Source organism: Lathamus discolor, chromosome 12, assembly GCF_037157495.1.
Source record: "Lathamus discolor isolate bLatDis1 chromosome 12, bLatDis1.hap1, whole genome shotgun sequence".
In the NCBI taxonomy this organism is placed as follows: Eukaryota; Metazoa; Chordata; class Aves; order Psittaciformes; family Psittacidae; genus Lathamus; species Lathamus discolor.
This window is the reverse complement of record NC_088895.1, coordinates 2,698,088-2,719,220: the sequence shown is the minus strand read 5'-3', so window position 1 is coordinate 2,719,220 and position 21,133 is coordinate 2,698,088. Positions and strand designations below refer to the sequence as shown.

The window sequence follows — 21,133 nt, the reverse complement described above, 5'->3', positions numbered from 1 at the left end:
TGCTATTAGGTCCCCATGCAGCCTTCTCTTCTCCAGGCTGAGCAGCCCCAACTTCCTCAGCCTGTCTTCACACGGGAGGTGCTCCAGTCCCTGATCATCCTCGTGGCCTCCTCTGGACTTGTTCCAGCAGTTCCATGTCCTTTTTATGCTGAGGACACCAGAACTGCACACAGTGCTCCAGGTGAGGTCTCACAAGAGCAGAGCAGAGGGGCAGGATCGCCTCCTTCGCCCCAAGTCAATACAAATCTTCCCAAGTTAAAATGATACTGGATGAGGGTGTTTAGCGATCTTCCACTGGACATGTTACTGGGTGGAGGAAAAATAAGATAAAGAGCCAGACAGAATAGAGACAAATCATAAATTACTTTCTTTAAAATCCAAGATTGGGAAACTTCAACCTTATCTCCAGCTGGCAGAAAAACAGCAAAATCCATGTGCGTTTTATCAACGAGGGGCCTGTTTTCCCTCGGCTTTCCAAACATCATCGAAATAACCCCCTCTCCCAAATTATCACCCTCCAGTTACATGCCTTTGGTGAAACCGTCCCGTCTGGCCTTACAAATCTGTGGATTGCTACCTCCTACTTATCTGCCTTTAAGCCCTGCTCCTGCATCAATACATATACCCATGTATCTGTCACAGCATGTGTCTAAATCCACACGATATTCTTTCTTCTCTTTTTCTCTGGGAAAGAGATAACAGGTAGGCAGACAGGCGAACACATGTAGAATATTAGCTCTGGGTCCCCATAAGCTTATCTTATCAGTTGAGTCTAAATCTTGACTCGGAGCCTTTTGCTCTGAATCGCAAGTGAGCTGAAGCTTTAATTCGGAAAAGGTGGCATCGGGAAGAGAACCCTGACATTCGGCTTAAGAGCTCAAGAGCTGCGCTATCAGCTCCCAGCCGCCTCGCTGCTGAAACCGCAGCCCAAAAAGAAAGGTGACGCTGGCTGTCCCCCCCAGATCCAAAGGAGAAATAAAAAGGTTGAAAGGGAAAGAACCAGCCTGGGCTAAAATGGGAAGTTTTAGATCTCGCAGGAGGAATGCTGCCGAAAATGAGAACCATTTGAAAGCTCTGGGGGTTATAAAGTGGAATTCCCACTCATACAGTACACAAGAGTTATTAAGTGTGTATATGAGACTCCTGTTTTACTTCATGTACATGATTATTTTATACAGGGAAGTTTGGAAAGAATTATAGACTGAGCCTGAGGCCAAGCCAAGAAGCAAGATGAGCAGCAGCAGCAGCTAAAGGAGAAAGGTTGAGCTGGCAGTGGAGAAGCAGCCGGCCAGACAAGGGTTATTTATAGTGCCTGGAGCATGGGAATGTTAATTGAAATCAATCAGTGGCCATGAGGACATGAAGTTGGAGTGTCAAAGTAGAGCAATTAAAAAGCCCATCTCAGGGGACCAGCATGTCCTGACTTGGGGTTTTTTTCATGGGATGGAGATTAAACAGCCATTTAGCTCAGAGTGAGGAAGACACAAGACGGTTGCAATGCACATAGCTAAGCCAGGAACCGAGTCAAACTCGACTACTGTTTAAAATCACCCACTCGTAGTACAAGCAACTGTGCTTTCCCTTGTGGGGTATTTCTAACAGGAGAGTGGTGGGTAGAGGACTCTGATAGTGTTGTAGCATACAGGAAAATTGCCAATTTGCCCAAAAAGGGAAGAAAAAAAAGTTGCTTTAAGTTGTATTTACGTCCCATCCCCTCCCCTGTTTGGCAATGCTGACATTTGGCAGCTCTGACATCTGACCTAGGGCAGACAAAGGACAGCCAAGCACTAAAGGCATCCTTCAGTCTGCTGCTGTTGTAACTGAATTGTGTCATAATTAAGTAAAAATGGTATTCAAATACAAAGTGGGGACATTGCAGTGTCCTGCATCAGGCAAAGGAGAGTAACGTTTGGACGTTGATAGGACAAGGGGCAATGGGTTCAAACTCCAAGAGAGATTTAGGTTAGGTGTAAGGAAGAAATTCTTTACTGTGAGGGTGGTGGGGCACTGGAACAGGCTGCCCAAGGAAGATGTAGCTGCCCCATCCCTGGCAGTGCTCGAGGCCAGGTTGGACACAGGGGCTTGGAGCAAGCTGCTCCAGTGGAAGGGGTCCCTGCCCGTGGCAGGGGTTGGAACTGGATGAGATTTAAGGACTTTACCAACCCAAACCGTTCTATGATGAGGGTGAAGAACCTTAAACTGAAAGCTATCAAGAAGCGAGCTTGCACATTAAGTGGCTGGGTGGCATCTTGGGCTTTGCCAGATGCCAGGCAAAGAGAAGAGGGAAACTGAATGCTTTAAGAACCGACAGCATCACCTCGGCGAAGCTGGGTGTCAAAAGTGGCTTCGGCAGCAAAACTGATGTGAAACCAGTGCAAGTGAGGAAGGAATCGATAGGGGTTTTAATTGCCCTGGTTAAATTGTTGACAGAACGCTTCCCGTGTCTGCGCCTTCAGCGAGGTAAGGCGAGCGCTCTGTTAGCTCTCCGATAAAGCCTCTGTGTGCTTTGTGTCCTTTGAGTTATCAGGCTGATAAGCCCTGACTGACGAGGTTACAAATATTGGGAAATGCACAAACTGCATTTTAAGTGCTGCTGGAAGGGGGAGGACGGAGACTTGGCAGTGCTGCAGGTTGTTTGGAAAGAGCAGAACGGACTCTTTTCCTCTTTGGAAGACCTGGAATCGACTGCAGGAGTCCTGAGGGAGGATCTCCTCAACACCAAGTTCACCCCATGCCTTAAGAGAGAAATCTGCACACACTTCAGCTGCATACAATTCGTCAGTTACTCACTAACAGTAAAGGAGTTGTAAAGTCACCATCCATTCATAAAAATCCACAATAAGCATCTTTTGCCCCCCTTTCCTCCTCCCCCCCCCCGCGACTTTCTGAGTTTTGTTTTAATTTTAAAAGAAAAATTCTGTACTGAAAATTGCATTTTTCACCCTAAAAAGGGTTGAAAAGGAACCAGATTAAACCCAGGAAGGTTAAAGCTCCATTCCTGGGAATGTTAATCCTCCCCACGCTAACGCTTTGAACCCTTTGAACCAGGACCTTTCGCAGAAAGGAAAGCCTCTCTTCCAGAGTTTTCCTGCTCCCCCAGACCCCATCCTAAGAACACAAGCAGCCCAGAGCCCCCAGGAACACACAAACATTGGCCATGACAATCACCTCTGGATCATCTCTCCAGCACAGCTGGATCTCTGCATGCCAGACCTCAGCATTGGCCAGCACTTTGTACATCATTAACCCTCCTGATGTTGCAACTTCAAGGCAGTTCAATCTGACTGCTGGCAGTAAAACACCCCGAATCTGCTGACACCAACACATCGCCGGGCGAAGAAAGCTTCGGGATTTTCGGATCGGCAACAAAGGGCGATTCTTTTCTTCCACCCACACTTTGGAATTTGGATGATGCTGTTGACTCAGTTGCGTTATTCCTGCTCATCAGAAGAGGCTCACACGGGGAGCGTTTCCCGAGGTGCCTTCCCTAAGCAAGCAGGTGCACTGAGAACTTCACAAAGCAAACGCAATGGGTAGAAGGCTGAGGCTCAGGTTCTCAGCCCTCTGCTAGGAGTGGCTTCCTACAGATCTTTTCCAACACTCAGCAGCCAGAAAGCAGAGCAACACGAGTGCAATTTGGCATCACCGCCAGGATTCCTAGGACTGAGTCAGCAAAACGGTTTGTGGCAACAAGAACTTGTGCGTTACAGCTCACGCTGCTCTTCTGATCCTTGAGGAAAGGCAAGGCAGGAGAGGAGCGCACGCATGTACGTACGTGTGAGAAAGAGAAAACCTCTTTGACAGGGGTTGCTGTAATTAAGCTGGGGTTTGTTTTACCGTGGCACCCCCACCTGCTACCCCTTGGCCACCCAAGTTGCAAGCAGTTTTGTTGACTTGAGGCGTTTCCACTTCGTTTTCACAAGCAGGCTAAATTACAGAGGCATTTTCATAGGAAAATCTTGCATTTGAAGGCATTTCCAGCACCGCAGGGACGGGAGTTCGGTGCCTGTGAGCAGAACATGGGAACACACGTGATTTTCAGGGCATATAAAGGGTGTTGTTCTGTATGGGCAAGTGAGGGCAATAGAGATTTAGGGGACAAAAGCAAGGCAGGAAATTGCATGGCTCACTGGGACTAGTCAGATGGCAAGTGTGTTAATTTCAGCCCAATTTACATTTCCAGTTCTTTGAAGCGTATTCGCTTTACATCCAAGACCAAGGAACTGGCACAGATGCAAAGGAGTGGTGCTGCCTCTGTGTTATTTCCTCATGAGCATCCTGAGGCCTCACCGTGGCATCATTTACCAGCAGTATTTCTCCCCAGTGCTATGGCACAATGGAAAGGACAGGCAAAAAGCTCCCATCAAGGGCTCATGGGATTATCTGATTAAAATTCTCCTATCAAATGAGGGACTTTGCCCTGGCCTTTCTGATACTCCTCCAGCCCTGGATCAGGAGCTGAATTAAGGTCACCACACCATAGATGTCCTTGTATGTCCTCTTTTAACCAGCGACTAAAATCAATCTCAGCAAAGACAGAGGTATCAGGATACTGGTTTGTGCAGCAGCTCTAACTAAACACCCAGATACCTGGAAACACCACAGTGCCATCGAGATCCACCCTTTGGCACATGCCAGATCCAGGACACGTGTGCTGCACCTCCAATAGAGCCAGTGCATCTTAATGGCATTTACTATGCCTCCCCCAACACAACTGCCTATATGATTGTGTCAGGAAACCCAGGCAGATATACACAAGCACTGGCGTTTATCACTGCTGTTCCAGGGCAGATGGATCAGGATATTTCAGGCAATTCTAACATGGGAATTCACCTGCTGGCAGCTGGTTTCCAAACTCACTTTCAGGGAAGGACGTATCTTGCAAGCACACACACAGACACTTCCAGACACATGCTCCCTACTGCACAAGCTGAACCCTGTACTACACTAGCAGTATGATTTGTGTCTTTTTCAGGAGTGCTGCAACATTTCCAGCAAAACGGCTTTCATTTAAGCTTGTTTACCAGGTGATGCTCCCTCCTTCCTTAAGCTTCTGAGAAAACTACGTGCAAACAGGAGGAGAACGGAACCGATTCACTGCAGCCTCACTCCGTTGCCCGTGTAACCCTCCAACGCAGGATTCAACATCCCCTAACACATGGGCAATGATAGATGATCTTGTAAAAACCACGGGCTCAGAGAAAGATGCCAGAGGCAGCTGTTCTACCTCTGCTTACGAGATGTACTTGTTCTGGGGTGTCCTTCCTCTACCTTGGCACTGAAATAGGTAATTTCAAAGCCTTTTGGACTACAGGACACCCTGCTTCTCCAGATGTTTGGGTATACTCCACTATGGCCGTGCTGGTTCATGTCATTAAAAACAGCAACCCGCACCCAGCCTGGGAACAGCTTCTTTAACTACCAATGCAACTGAGCTTAGGCTAAGGGCAAGGGTGGTCTCAAGGTTTTCCCCTTCGCCTGGGTACCCCAAAGCTCATCACATCCCTATATTGAGGAGTGCAGCCCATGCTTAGAACACAGCAAGTTTGATCTGAGCACGGGTTTGGATCTGCATGCAGTATAAACTGCAGGTGTATCCCAAGAGTGACTGGACAGATTTAACTCCGTGAAACACCCCCAGAGATATCATTTCATGCAGGTAAATGGTCTGAACATGGGTAATAACAGCAAGGTGGATCCTTACCCACCCTCACCATCTGATGCACAGAACCAGTTTACATGGGTGAGCCTTCCGCTTGAATCACTCCTAAGTAATATCTTGAAGACCAAATCCAAACCTCACCTCTTAGGACCATGGCCATCTATACCCAACTGCATCCACCTGAGCAAGGTGCAGGGCCTGCTGTGCCTGACACGCTGCCCTCCTGCCCCAGCTCTTGAAACTGAGCAACCGGTGCTGTTGGATGGAGGCAGAAGCACAAGCAGCGTAAGCCAATGCCCATGGTGGCAGGCTGCCTGCATTCGTACCATGCCTCTCCCCAGGGCCATGCCAAAACCAGCAGGATCTCTCTCTACAGAGGACCTATGCTAGAGAAACTCCTCTGTGTACGCAAGATACTGAACAGCTAAAGAGCTCTCAACCCTCAAGACAGGGGTCTGGTGAAAATGGCACACCTCCTGCCATTATAAATGGCAGGCTCCAGCTTCTGGATTTGCTCCTTTTGCTTAGGAAGCCCAGGAAGGGCAAACAGCAGCTGCTCACAGTCCCAGCTAATGGCCTGCACTACCAGCACACCAAAGGGTTACCTTTCCCATAGGATACCTACGGCACTGTAAGGGTTTGGAAACAGGCAATAGCAGAGAAAACTGCAAGGAGGAGGTTAACGGACTGCCTTAAGGCAATCCTTTGGTTGGGAAACTCCATCCCTTCAGTACAGAGGGAGGCACAAACATACAACAAAACACCTCGAAAAGCTGAGCCCCAGGATTACCTTGGTTTTATCTTGCTCCAAGTGGGGCTCAGCAGCATCCAAGACACTGCCCAGCATATGTGCTATCACAGAGAGCTCTTCGGGACTGACCTAGAAGCTCCCTAAAAGCAAGTTGGCTCGAGAGCATGTTACTTGACAAGCTGTCCTCATGAGCAGCTTTCAACACCAGAAACACTCAACAGCAAGCATGAAAAGGCCCTCAATGGTTCAGGGCTGCTCTTCCATCAGGGACAGAGGGATCCAACACCAGGACTGCAGGGAAGGTTGCTTACAGAGAGTTGTTCTCCTCCTGGGCTCCACACAGACCAGAAGACAGTGGAGAGACCCAGCATAAAGTCCTCTTCCACTGGATGAGGACATGAACTACACCTGCCTGCAGAGATCCCCAGTGGGTAAACCCCTTCAAACCATCCCTGGGATAAAGCTCGGAGAAAGCAAAGATAATACAGGAATAGAAGGCAAAGCGAAGGCTGCTGATAGAATAAGCCTGGGGGATCAGCATCCCCTGGTGTAAGGCTCAGCCTAAGGACAGGATTAGGTGGGTTCATCCCCTCGAGAACGTTTAAAGACTGATTTTCCCCTCCCGTGGTCAGGGAGGAGGATGCACATGCAGGTTCCCAAGGTGGAGGTATGATACACTGCTCCCACACCATACCCATCGGAACAGGAGAACCTCACCTAGCGGAAAGCATCAGGTCCCCAGACTGAATGATCTGCAAAGGGTGACCAGGCAAAACGCTGCCAGTCTTTCTCAAGGGGTAGATCAAAGGCAGAGTGGCTCTCCTGCCCTGGCTGGCGGACATCCCCGGACCTCTTGAGACTCCCAGAATATGCCACAGGATTCTGGAGTTTTAGTTTGATTCCAGAGATTTTTAGCTGGATAAGGATTTAAGACAAAGCAGCACAAAGGCTCCAAGCCGATGAACTGCACTGGGATGCTCCAGCTCAGTCTAGTGGCAGGGTGGAGGCAGCAGAGCCAGGAACCATCTCTGCCCTGACCTTCTGCTCTCACCAGCCTTTCCCACCTCTGTCCCTATGTTAGGAAACAGCCGAGTGACCCTTTTGAGGGATAAACCCCTGGGTTTTATGCCTGAAGGACCATTTCTTTCTCTTTCCCTGCAGTTCCCTCCCACTTCCTCCCTCCTCCCTGAAAGATAAACGACTTTGCTGGAGGAAAGGGTGAAATTTCATCCCGGATCAAGCCCCATGAGCAGAATACCCATGTGACGGCTCGCAGAATGCGTTTTGCATGCAAATATCAAACATGCAAAGTGAAAATGAGTCATTTCACAGCACCTCTGGCTCTAGGCACCGAGTGACTTCTCCTCTGTGACTCCTACACTTGTCTGCTTCCCCTCATTCACCAGCCCCAGCTCCTGTGGTTTCCTCGCCACGTTTGCCTGCTCCAATCACTTTAGCTAGGAAGGAAGGAGGCAGAGGTTTCTTTTTCCCCTGCTCAGATTTGTTTTACATTCTGGTTTTTACAGCGTTGAGGTTTCTGCTCACTGCTTTTGCCATCGGCTTCAGTCACTGCGTGTTGGCTCCCAAGATCCAGAGAGGCCAGCAGTTTCCAAAACACAGCAGTGGTATTTGTATTGGCTTCTGAACTTGCTTGGGCATGGACATGGCTTGGCTTGCTCTCCCTGCATACATGAGCTGTTTTCTTTCATTATGGCTGTTAATTGTTTGCTTTTGAGATCGAGACATGGGGGCAAATCCGTTTTACAGTAGAAGCGATCAAAAAACAGGAGGAAAAGTTCAGTTCAGCACCAGGCTCTTTGAGCTGATCACAGAAGCTCAGAGATCAAGAGCAGAATGAAGCCTCTGCGCTCCCAGTAAGCAAGAAAGGGAGAGGGGAAGCTGGAGGTTTTGGCTGCTTGGATGGAAAAACAAATACCCTCCCACAAATGAGCTATTCTCACAGCCTTGAACTAGCGCTGGCAAAAGCCACCTAGGAGCAGCCTCACCCAAAGCAATGGGTCTGAAGAGATCAGAGCAAATAATACCTTGAAGACGACCCCTTTGCAGCCATGGCTGGGCTAAGATGCGCAAGAGCCATGGAGGACAGTGAAAAGGACAATGATGAAGATAAAACGCCCCTTTCCCCCCCAAATCCCCCAAACCAAACCCACATCTTGTTTCTCTTAAACAGTAGCAAAAGGGAACCCAGGTTTCACTCTGAAAAGCAGAGCTTTAATATTACGGGGCCATTTTCCCTGGCAGCGCTGCAAACCCCAAAGCCAGTAAATAGCAGCAGGAATAAAACCCAACTGTAAAAGGGAGCGACAAGCCTTAGCTCTCACGCAGGCGTCCAGCCTGGCTGAACACAGGGAGAGGTTCCGAGCAGCCGTTGCCTTCAACCACAGAGCTGAAACTATTTGTGTGCTGTTTATCTCCCACTCCATGTCCTCCCCCCTTGCTCCTCCGCACCGATGCCTCCCTACAACTGACCTCCTCCTCCTCGCCAATCAGCCAAGCCTGCCAGCATAGGGGTTACAGCATGACATAATTGCAACATGAATAAACAACATTTGCCATTAAGGGATACTTTTAATGAGAAACAGAGCTGCGAAGGGGAAGCATCAAAGTGGCTCACGGAAGGAAACCGCCTGGAACAAAATCCTACTTGATGCCCCAATTAATATGTTCCCTAATTCTATTTCCTGCACTTGTGGTCCCGCAGCCTCCTTGCTTTAATTTCTTTGGGAGGATGGAGAGGAAGGAACCTGGAAATGCAGCGTCTTCATGGCTGACTTGATGTGCAGGCAATGCTCATATTAGAACAAATTAGAGAATTAAAAACTAACCGACGACAGACTGAGGAAATGTCATCCCCAGGATAATAGTATTAATTGAGACCTGGGTTTTGCAGGCCAGGCCAGCTTAAATACAAAACAAAGCTGAAAGCTGGAGTAATAAGACTGGATTAATTACACGGGGAGGTTTTTTACTCTACCCGTGTTCTGCCCAGCTTCGATCTTCAAACTCGGTGACACTGTCGTGTGTTAGCAGCATCTTCTCAGCGCAGCAAAGGCAGATGTTTGATCAGCTCAGAGAGGTCCACAGAGTTTCTGTGCTGAAGGATGGGCAGGACTGTTGATCCATATTGGAGCCTACACGAACGCAAGTGTATCCTAAGTGACTTCTCATGCAGATCTGTCATGTTGTGAATGAAGTGCAGCTGAGCACCTTATGTTCCCCTGACCTTGAGTTTGACTCCAAAGAGAAGGGCAGAGTCTACTGTCTGTGTTAGTGTTCAACACATGTACGTTGTACATGGCTGGCAGATTCTACGTTCAGAATCTAACCTGGTCCATGCATCAACTGTCACTCGGGCAGGTCTGCCCAATGATTCCCTGAACCCAGGTGGAGTCACAGGGATATATTCATAGCAAAAGAAATGAAAACATCTCCTATTGATCAAATACTCCAAAGCTGAGCATGGAAGGAGCCGAAGAAACAACCTTAGGAGAGACAGTTTGGAAGATGAACCATCTGGTGAACATCTCTGTTTAACCTTCACCAACAACTTGAAGCTAAACAGAGGCAGAAGACTCAGAAATGATGTAAGCTTCTTTTTGCCTGGATTCCTATGGAGGCAAGACTGGTGTGATCAGAGCCTGTCCACCCACAGTTACCTCACCATCTTCGAGTCACACATCTTTATTTAGTTGAAACACAAACATTTCCAACAGACTAAAGGTCTCCATTGCATAGCTCACACAAGCATTGTACTGTAAGGAAGCCAGGCAGAGAAGTGTTCCCATAGCAGCCCAAAAGTGGGAAAACCCAAACTCTTTGCAGCCAACAGAGAATCCTACAAGGTGGCAAAAAATAAAATCACAGCAATTCAGGCTTAATTAGCCCATTAAAGATTCCTTTTGGGAAAACTCTTCCTTTCTTTACGAGTCCGGGCTATCAGTTAGATGAGAGCACCCAAAACTGTCCCAAAGACAATCGTTGCCTTTGAAACGCTGGCAAAAACAGGATGGAAAACTTCTGTGAAATCTCACCCAAAGGCTTGCTGTCTGCAAAACCTCAGTCCTCACAAGAGGTACAAAGAGCCTGAATGACTTCAGCTAAAATCCCTAATTATCATCACAGAAATAAGGAATACCTTCTTCCGCTTGGGAAACACTGCCTGAATGATAACCACCTTACAGGATATCCACAAATCTATGAGACAGAATAAAGAGCAATCTGATGTGGCCATCATCATGAGGGTGGGAGAGCAAGCAAGTTGGATAAGCGCTACTTAAAATCCTCATGCACATTTCCAGGGCTTTGGTGCCAGCACTGCAAGTAAGAATATAGGGGGATATTGCCCCCCACATTCCAGGGATACCATCAGCTGGGGTTCAGGCTGAAAGAGGGGAAGAAAGAACAGAAGAAAAGTAATAGGGACCAAAGAGGCCAAGGAGCAAAACTCTCTTGGTTTCCAGCTGTTGAGAAGTTCCAACAAGGTGCTAAAAGCTCTGCTTACACATTACACTCTTCATTGTCCTCCCCAGGTGTGTGCTGCAGCACAGCTATTGCAAATGAACCTGCTACGGTATGGTCTCAACAGGCTTAAAACACCCATCACAGAATCAGAGAGTCATAGAATAGTTAGGGTTGGAAAGGACCTTAAGATCATCCAGTTCCAGCCCCCCTGATATGGGCACAGACACCTCACACTAAACCATATCACCCAAGGCTACGTCCAACCTGGCCTTGAACACTGCCAGGGATGGAGCACTCACAACCTCCCTGGGCAACCCATTCCAGTGCCTCACCACCCTCACAGTAAAGAACTTCCTCCTTAGATCCAATCTAAACTTCCCCTGTTCAAGTTTGAACCCGTTACCCCTTGTCCTGTCACTACAGCCCCTGATGAAGAGTCCCTCCCCAGCATCCTATAAGCCCCTTTCAGATACTGGAAGGCTGCTCTGAGGTCTCCACGCAGCCTTCTCTTCTCCAGGCTGAACAGCCCCAACTTTCTCAGCCTATCTTCATACAGGAGGTGCTCCAGCCCCTGAGCATCCTCATGGCTCTCCTCTGGACTTGTTCCAACAGTTCCATCACCCTGTTCCATCTCCTCTCCTCCTGGATTTTATGGATGGGGATTGACTTCTGCTCCCAGGTGCTCTCACCAGCAGTGCGGACACTGAGCTCCATCCACTCTAAGGATTTCATAGGAACAGCCCCAGATCAGCATCAGACTGACTGCGGATGGCACACGCACTGCAGCCACACCAGCCCTTGCTTTCCCCATTCTCATTTTGCTCAGTTGAGATTTGTTAGGGAGACCAAAGCTTTTGTTTATGGATACAAAGACAATGACAGCTGGCTCCAATTCTTGGCACGAGAAGTGTTTTACGTTGAAAGCAGCCGTTTCCTTTTCAACCCCCAAATTTTTAGCCAGATTTCTCCCTTTATCATCAGCCTTTCACAAAGCCGGTTGGGTCCTTGCAGGATAATTCATCAATATTTTCACTGAACTTCCCCACACTGTTTGCAAACCACCGATGTCTGTTTGCCCCCTTCCCACAGCTGCTGCTTTCAGAAAGCAAAACTCGCTGCAATCAAGGCTACAGTGGCTGATTTGGGAAATGAGTTTGCTAAAGAGATTAAAACTGGATCTTGCTTTTAGAGCGTTTTCAAACCCTGTAAAGCAGAAACAAGCTGAAATGACAGCTTTGGAAATCCTTCTGATGAAATCTGTCACCAGCTCCCACTGCAATTTGTTTTGTTACTGAGGAAAATCCTTCTCCTTGTGGAGTTGCACATTTTAATCTTTTCCACATTGAAAATTGATGGAAATTAAATTTCAAAGTACATTTTACAATCTGGGCTTGAGCCTTTGCAGGGAATCTCAGAGCATAACACAGCATTAGATGGAAAAAAGAAAAAAAAGACGTAGTTTCTGAACTCTTGCAGGCTCTGCTATCCAGAAATAATTTCATAATGGCTTTATTAAATATCACGTTCACGAGAAACACTGGATTTCCCACTTACTGAGAAAATATTTAACAGATGGGAAACCATTACAATGGTACATGATAAAGCAAGAATCTAGGCAAGATTTGCCTTTGGTTTAGGTGGAGATGAGCCCTATTAAAAGGTGCAACCTCCAGCTGGGCATTGGATGACAGGTCAATTTTAGCCACGTGTACGATGCTCCCCAGGGAGATCACCCGCACCAAAGGTTTGGTGCTGCAAAGCTTTCTACAGCACCTTGATTTAAGATGCTTCCAGTCCTTGTCAGTCTGCTAGCACTGAAGTCAGCTCCCTGGAGACAGTTAGAACAGTCATTTATCCTTGGCCAGGTCAGCTCAAACACCGTTAGGGTGAGTTTGGAATTGTGCTGGACTCAGTTTTGGAAGAAGACCTGGCCCACCTAAGAAAACCATCACTGGTTTTCACTACAGTTTCCAGATAAACACAAAACCAACAGTCATTCAACTGGTTCTGTCTCTGTATAGACCCAAGCAGGGCTAAAACTCACTACTTCTAAGTAACTTTTCCAGGCCTGGGGAGTTGAAAACATAATTCACTTTAGGATGAGACACATTTCAACACTTTTTAAGACCAGATCTGCTGTCGCTCTGTAAGTCCCCAAACCCTCTCATCCATCTAAGGAGAAACATCAGCAAGTTAAAAGCTTTGGGTATAGAAAACCAGATCATGAAGGAGGATAAAAAACCCCATAGATGCTTCCACTGCTACATCAGCATTTTCCTTCAGTGATTTTCCCCTACCTTGCCTATTGCTTGACACATCATTACCTGGTAATAGGTCTCTCAGCTCTGGGTGGGAATGGGAGTGCTGGGAACTTCAGGATCACGGCAAGCCGTGTGCTTAATAAAACCAGAGATGCATGTCTGGAAAAGGCAGAGCAGACATATAGAATTGCAAAGGAGGCCCTTGCTCACCCGATCTGGGGCTCAGCCCTGCAGAACCTCCTGCAAGCAGTGGGAGTGAAAGGTGCTCACAAGACGTTCCTGGAGCAGTCGCTCATTCATTACTTGACTCCTGGTTTTACCATTCTCCTTAATGGACTCCACTTCCTCTCTTTTCCCCCCCTGTATGTTTGCATTGAAAGGCTCGGCCCTCCACATGTGCTGACTCTCAATTGAGAAACACCCCATATAATCACAGGGAACTTTATCTCGTCTGCAGCCTGCGACACCTTCCCACGGAGGATGTGCTTTGTACTGTCCAGTCTGGCTAACAAAAAACTTGCAAAACACAACAGAAAAAAAGAGACAATCCTTTTCCTTGTTTAGATTTCACTGGAGCTGCCAGAAAACCCAGCTGCTTGAAGCAGACTCAGGGTGTTTGGGAACTATTCTCCTTCAAGTTGCCTTCCGTGAAGACCTGTGAACATTTCTGTTGCTGCCTTTTCCCCAAAATAAACCCAACCCAACAAGACTTCAGAGGGTTTTTGCAGTTGTTTCTCTCTTTCTAAACCTCAAGAAAGGAAAAATCCAAAGCTTCAGACAATTGATGGTTTCGTTTCTCACACAGACTTCTGTTCCGACTGATGGCCAGGGTCTTCTTAAAGGTTTTCCTTCTTTCAATGAGTAAACTTTGAATGACAACCTTCAACCAAGTATTGAATGAATGAACTAGTTTATCTGGGTTGCAACCTTCCAAGGAACCAAAGTCACAGGTGAAAACTGGATTCATCTATCCTAACTTAGTTAGGCCACATATCTGAGCGAGTAACCCTGGTCAGCTTGGTCGCTCATGGAGAGAAATGGACGACTCAAGATACATGCAGAGGAATCACCCTCCTGAGCCACCTTCTCTCCATTGGCACTTATGGGAGGTGGCATTGGCTGGGTGACAGTTGGCTGTCAACTACTAGGGAACGGAAGCCGGTCAATCCCATTAAACATTCCTGGCCATAGACAACTCAATACTCAACAGCTGAACAGCCTGCCTTGTTCTTTCTTTACCTTAAGACAGAAAATAGCCACGTGGGGTTTCTTCACTTCTTTCCACAACGCCCAAAAACTCAGAAAGCAAATTTCCAACCTCATAAACCCAGACTTGAGGAGTCACTTCCACAAACCTCCCCCATGTTATCAGCTGCAGGAGTTGTCATCGCAGCCTAGTTTCACCCAGCAGGCAGCCACACCACCAGTTAAGATGGCTTGTTGCTTTAAGGATCAAACTGACCCTCAAACAGCACCAAAACTTCACCTTCTCCAAGTGAAGTGCTGCATGCTTCATGCTTGCTGGGCTGAAGCAGGGATCCATGCTCTCCTCCTTAGTCAGTGTTAATGTGGCTTCATAGAAAGCATTAATATTACAGTGATCCCACAAAATATGGGTATTCAAGTCCAACCGGTTTAATTTGGCAATGCATCAAGAAGATCCAGGTTATCAGACGCTGCTACATCTGGAGCACAGCAACTCCTTTTGTGCAAGCTTAGCATTTTTAACCCGGCCCCAGTGATCTCCAGGAAATGTGGTGCCCCCTCTTCAATCCCCCCCACCCAACAGTTTGTTTATAGCCTATGTATAAGGCAAAAGCTTACTTCAGAGGTATGGTTTTAGAAGCCATTTCACCTGTAAGAGCTCAGCTGTTGCGCTACGAGCTTTGCATGATCAGAGGACCATGGACTTGGGTAGGCTTGGCAAGGGATTGAAAGCACGCTTCTCGAAACAATAACCCAACTCAGGCTCCTTCTGCACTTGAAAGTAAAGCAACTCAGACAAACTTCCTCCCCACTGCCCATCAAAATCACTCCCAAGTAATAATGCCATGCCTGGAGATGCTAACAGCGCTTTGAATTTCCACCGTTTCAAACTTGATCCTCCTTTTGGGTGGCCCTCATCACTCACGTGCACTTCAACTACCAGCTGTTGGAGGCAAAGAGCTGGAACGTGGCCACCCCCTAAAAACTTGCAGGTGATCTAACCGCAGCCTGTGCATCTGTGAAGAAGTGAATCACAAATAATAACGGGAAATGAAACGTCTCAGCCCTATATGACTCAGTTTTCCGATCTGAGATCACTTTCTTCGTCCTTTGTCCTTTACCAGTTTATAACACTACACTGGGAAGAAGAAAGAGGGATTTGAAGATGGGAGGTTCTGTATATTCATACTTTATGGTCACTTGGTGTGTGATGGAGCTGAAGGACCCTTATTCTATCAGCCACACAAGCCAAACCTCACTGGCTGGAGCCACCATGGGGCAGTGCCCTGCTGAAGGCCCCTGCCAGCACCCCAGGGCGCCTGGCCAGACCCCATCACCACTCAGGAACTTGGCTCCCAAATGGGTTCATTAGATGTGAATGGCTTTCGCATTAGCAGCTATCAGGCCTGCTCGTCCACCCCCCCCTCACCCCATGTACCACCCCTGTCACTTCCGCACGCAGCAAGCCTGGCTTCAAACCTCCAATTTGTCTGTTTAGTGTCTTCATAAAGGAGGTAGATAATGAAAGAAAGAGGCTGGGGGAAGGGGACGGGATGACTAAAGCAGTAACTTGTCTCTTTAATTTCTCTGCCCCCCCCCTTCCCATACATCCCCTAGGGACACAAGCTTCAAAGGGAGCTACAAATATTTACTAATTCTATTAACAGGATACAAATTGTTTTCAGGGGAGCATCAACCACACAAAGCCATGTCAGCCCCCCCCGGTGCACACCCCCCCACCCCGGCGCAGCCACATGCGCTATATAGGCAACGAGTCCCTCCCGCCTCCCCAATTTTTCCTAAGTTCAAGATGAGTTGAAGGGTCAAAAAGGCAAAGGGTGTTTCAGAAGTTGAGCAGACAGCATTTGGTAAGGGGAAGGCAGTGGGAGGGGGTTGGGGGGGAGAGAAGAGAGAAGGAATCTGGCATGCATTAGGCTGAACAGTTCCAAACATCCATCCTCCACAGACTTGTTACTTTCTTTCTTTCTCACAGGATTTTTCTCCTTTTTTTGTAATTTGTGGTTTATTTAAGTTTTTCGGGGTTTTTTGTATCAGCCAACAACTGTATTTTAATCTCCTTCCCCCACCCTCCTGCGCTGCCTGCTTGCCTCCAAAAGCACACGCTCACTTGTGATATTCGGGCTGAAGCACTCGGACGTATCCTACATCCTACATCCTTTGCCAAGTAGCTGCTGCAAGGAGCTTGCAATAGTTGCTGGAAGCTTTAAAGGTGAATAAAATGCTCCATCACGGACAAGAAAGGAGTGAGATGCTCCATTCCTCACCAAAACATGGCAGAGAAGGAATGATGCTCACTGGCATGGGCTTGTGTCCCAACATGTAGCTTGTTGCTTAGATGCAACAGGAATGGTGAGCAAAGGGAATAAGGTTGCAGTCAAAGGCCACAGTTGCTGCTGTACAGTTCAATGGAGTATAATTAGAGTTAATACCAGCTAAGCCTTCGGCTCCACAAAGTCTTCCAGGATGTAATTTTCCACAGGACTTAAATGTTGACCCATATCTCGTTATGTTTTATGAGCCCAAAATAAGAACGGTGCAGGCTACATATTTAGAAGAAATAATACTTCCCAAATGTCCAGCTACCTAAAGCAAATCCATCTGGCTGACTGGACACACGACCAAAGCCCTCACAAGTATGTCAAGATGACATGAGTTGGGACTGTGGGTATAAAGCAGGACGGATCTGACTTCTGCTCTCTATATCCTCAACCTGGAGGGGTGTGGAAAACTCTGAAGCCAGGCAAGACAGTGCCGTAGGACTTGCAGCAGGTATGTCCCTTTGCTGTCACCAGATTGTCAGGTGTGACATGAAGAAGATTGTTCTCTCACATCGAAGGGATCTCACGGTGAGGAAAAGGCTGCGCACCACTTCCTTTGTTAACCTTCTCTGGCATGCCAAATATTTTCACTTTTGTTCTCGGTCAAGGAGCACTAAAGATGGAGCCGAGTGTTCAGCACATTGTGGAGGAGCTGTTGAAGAGGACCTGCCTTCTGCCAACCAGATGTTGAGAGCTGAAAGCCATGGTGCGTGGTGATTAAAAGAGAACAAACAACCTGGCCAAAGATCCCCTCAATCTTAGCTACAAATCTTGTTTCTTTGCTTCTCATAGCATATAACCCTGCCGGTCCTCCAGAATTCTCTTTCACCACTAGGAAAGAAGTGGAGAGAAATACGCAACGCAAATCCAACCCCCCCTACTTTTGGGGCAGAGATGGAAGGGCACATGAACACAAAAGCCACAAGTAGAGACACCAGACGAGACCAGGGAGAGCATTGCACCCTGTTGCATGTCACCGAGCTTCAGGTAGTTCTCTCAGACACATGTGTTAGAAGTCACATTGCCCCTGTCTCATCCATGAAATAGGTACCTCCAGAGGGCAATTTAAATCTCAGGTGGATTAAAGTGCCCTTTGGCACAAAGCAGTTCAATAGTGCCTGAAATTAGCCAGGATGAAACCGGGCCTTAATCAGCAAATGGACTTTTCATTCCATGGGAAGTGTCAAGATTGCAAATTATTTTTCATTCCAAATGAGAACCTAAAAAACCAACCCACCCACCAACATTTCATGTGCCCCGTGATTTATTTTTAAGTTCATTTGAGTTAATCAAAACATATATTTTCAGGCCCTTCAAAACATTCCCATTTCATTTTACACAGCTTTAATTTCCCTAAATACCAACTGCATTTTGGAAATTAAAACTTTTCCCCCTACACACAACGAATAAACCCCTTTGGTTTGCAGCTACTCAAACCTCTGACATTATTTCCCTCTTCAATGATTTAAAACAAAGATTCCTGAAAACGCATCCCATTTGCACATAGAAAAACCATCAGTCTTCATCAAGGTGATGACATTTCCTTAGAAGTAACCAGTCCAGTGGTGTTTTCTGAACCACTTAGGGCTGGCATGACTTAACTACCCTACGGAGGAAGATAAGTCAAGGGCTGGACAGGGCTTTGGCAAGTGACAACTCATCCCAGGGTCCAGAGAAGCTGAACACTGTTTGCTTTTACTCACAGCCAATGACAAGGTACCTGTCTTCCCCCTACTACGTGCTATCGTGTTTGACTCTTGCCTGAATAATGGGGCTCTGTTAGGAATATCAATGTACAGCAAGAGGCTCCTAATGCAGAGTTCAAGAGGGAAGGAAGGAGGAGAGGAAATAAAAAAGCCCACCACCAAACGAGTTCTCTGATAGTTTTCAAATGTTCGGAATGTCAATCTCCTGGCAACACCTGCACGTGGCACATAGACCTTGGCTTTCTGGAGTCCCTGCAGCATCTTTTCAAGTCATCTACGGGAGAATGGAAGGATGTGGCCTTGGAAAAACAGCCCTCTAAGTGCATAAACAGCTGTGGCCACATTTCCTACATCTGACATCTCAAGGTTGCTGCAAGAGGGGAGAATCAGGGCAAATCGGGCTCTCCAAGAGGCTCTCCAAAGGGAAATATTTGCCATGTGTTAGTTACTCGTTAAAGTGTTCTGCAAGCAAATGTCTGCAAAGATTTTAGTTGCTTTCTGGTAGCTGCTTTTTGCAATAGCAGAGGTGTAGGGGGTTTCTGTGCTGCCTATCTACAAGTACCTGTGGATATCTGAGTACACGCTGTATAGATGTTTGACTAGATAAAGTTATAGATGTGGTAAAGTACAAACAACCTTACTCATATGAGTGCACTTACAAGGATGATGAGCATTAAACAAAGTGACCACAACAGTCAAAACCATTACTGAAGCGTGGGCATCATGCTGATGGAAGATAATCCTGAGGGTAATCGACAGCAGTTTCAGTTGCTGCCATAGCTACACCATGTGTAACACTGCTATCACACCAGTATGACTGAGGAAAATCAGTTCCAAACCGGGAATGAAGCAATCCTTCTCCTGAGCAGATCTGATGACACCTATGGAACAGTGCAATGAATCCAAGTGGCTGGTGTAGCCATTAGTGCTTTCTGGTTAGCTCATTGTAACACCGAAGACCTGTACAATGCATGCTAGTACTGAATCAAGTCTGCATGAGGGGCTGGGGGACTCATCCTAGACCAGGAGTGATCTCCAAAACAAAAGCAATAAGGCCAAGCAGAACACCCTCAGTCTGGAGGGAGCAGAGGCACTGGAGCTCCAATCTGTGCTTCATCCACGCCTGGCTGGAGGGGGAAGCGAGAACCATCTATCCACACATCCAACATCCACAGGCACTGAGACCTCCAGCCTCCGCTGCGGCCTCAGTCAATCCTCAGGCACCAGAGGATGGGGAAGCATGGTGAAAACATCAGACCGCATTGACCTCCAAGGAGTTGCTGAAGTGAAGGCTCATTCCTTCCCACAGGCTGCAGGGAAGGACAGTGGCAGGCTGGCGGGGAGGGCACCAGAACCAGTGCCTTGAGCTGACACAGAATCTGCCTATTGAAAGATGAGCTTGGACTGATCGCGTGTGTACCAGTGCAATTGCTCTTTCTAATCTGCCTTGCTGCACTCTGCAGAAATCCAAGCTCTGATTTACTCCTTGTGCTCTATGTGACTAAACCCCACACTCCTCACACTCTCAGACCCAGAGATAATGCTGGATCTGGGATGCATCTCATAAATACAAATGCAAACAAGTCACTTAATAGAGACAACTTTGAACACTGTTTGCTGAGCACTTCATCAGAGAGCAGAAGAGCTGCTGCGGCAGGTGAAGCCAGCTGTTGTGGAAAATGAGCAGAGAGCAAGAGGCTGAGTCTCCATCTATTCCCCTTGCTGGGCTCAACTCTCCATAATCCTTAAAAAGGGAGGAAGCAAAACAAAATAAAGCCTCTCTGCATCAGCCTGTTTTGGCCATACATCCTCCCTTACTGCAATGGCACTCAGACCATCACAGCAACCCAATGAAGTGTTGCTGTAATTAAGGTTTAATGGAGCTGCAAGACTGTGTCATAGCAAAGAGCCTTATAACAGAGGTGGAATGCAATTTACTACCCACCAGGTATAGAGCAATAAATCTGCAATATTTATTGGCAAGAGAGAGAAATGTGATCCAGAATTCCATATGCTGGGTTGGGGGAGGAGATGAACATCACTTCCAAGGGGAAAAACTTCCTCTGGCTGCTCTTACCCTCTTACTGTTGTGTCCTGGAATAGGGATAGTATATCTCTATTCCTGCTGGCAGCCCTTCCCAAGGACCCCACAGCAGCTTCCAAGCTGCAGGCAGACAGCACTGAGGGCAGGGAGTGGCAGCTGGTACCCTGTCACTTCAGGAGGGAAGGGGATGCTGTAGCTAGCACATCTGGCCAACCCTGCATTCTTGCAACATGAGCCCCAGGATAATGTGAACACAAAACCTTGGGGCCAGCTCTTACAGCTGGTGCAAGCTAGCAAAGGCGTACTGACTTGCACCCACTGACTGCCTGGCTTTGGGGTTTTCTCTCCCCCTTTTCACTTGAAGCTTGCAGGCAGGCAGTAAGCTGAATGTTATTGGATTTATTGCCCTCTGAAGGGGGAAAGGCTGAGCAGAGTGTGTGGAGTTCAGCCCGTTGTTCCTGAGGAATGGAGGCATTCCTGGCCTGCTGCTAGAGCCCATTAAGCTATCCCTTCTGCTGCTGAGACAAGCTGCAGGGAAGCATCTGTTGCACTTCAGTGCACTGGCAAATTTGGATCAGAAAACAACATCACCACACTTCAGCGGTGCATTGAGGATAGGGATGCTGTGGAATTAACTGTGAGAAGATGCCACTGACCAGTCCTCAAGGCACAGAAGTGGTAA

The 21,133-nt window shown here is 47.5% G+C and overlaps 1 long non-coding RNA gene across 1 annotated transcript in view; it reads right to left on the bottom strand.

Annotated features, from left to right (window-relative positions):
- Positions 1–3,828: 3,828 nt before the first annotated feature.
- LOC136021063 (uncharacterized) overlaps positions 3,829–21,133 on the bottom strand; it is an 83,703-nt gene continuing 66,398 nt past the window's right edge. Inside the window, exon 9 of the long non-coding RNA XR_010615656.1 lies at positions 3,829–4,006. This is a non-coding gene — a long non-coding RNA (uncharacterized LOC136021063). The remainder of the gene's footprint in view (positions 4,007–21,133) is intronic.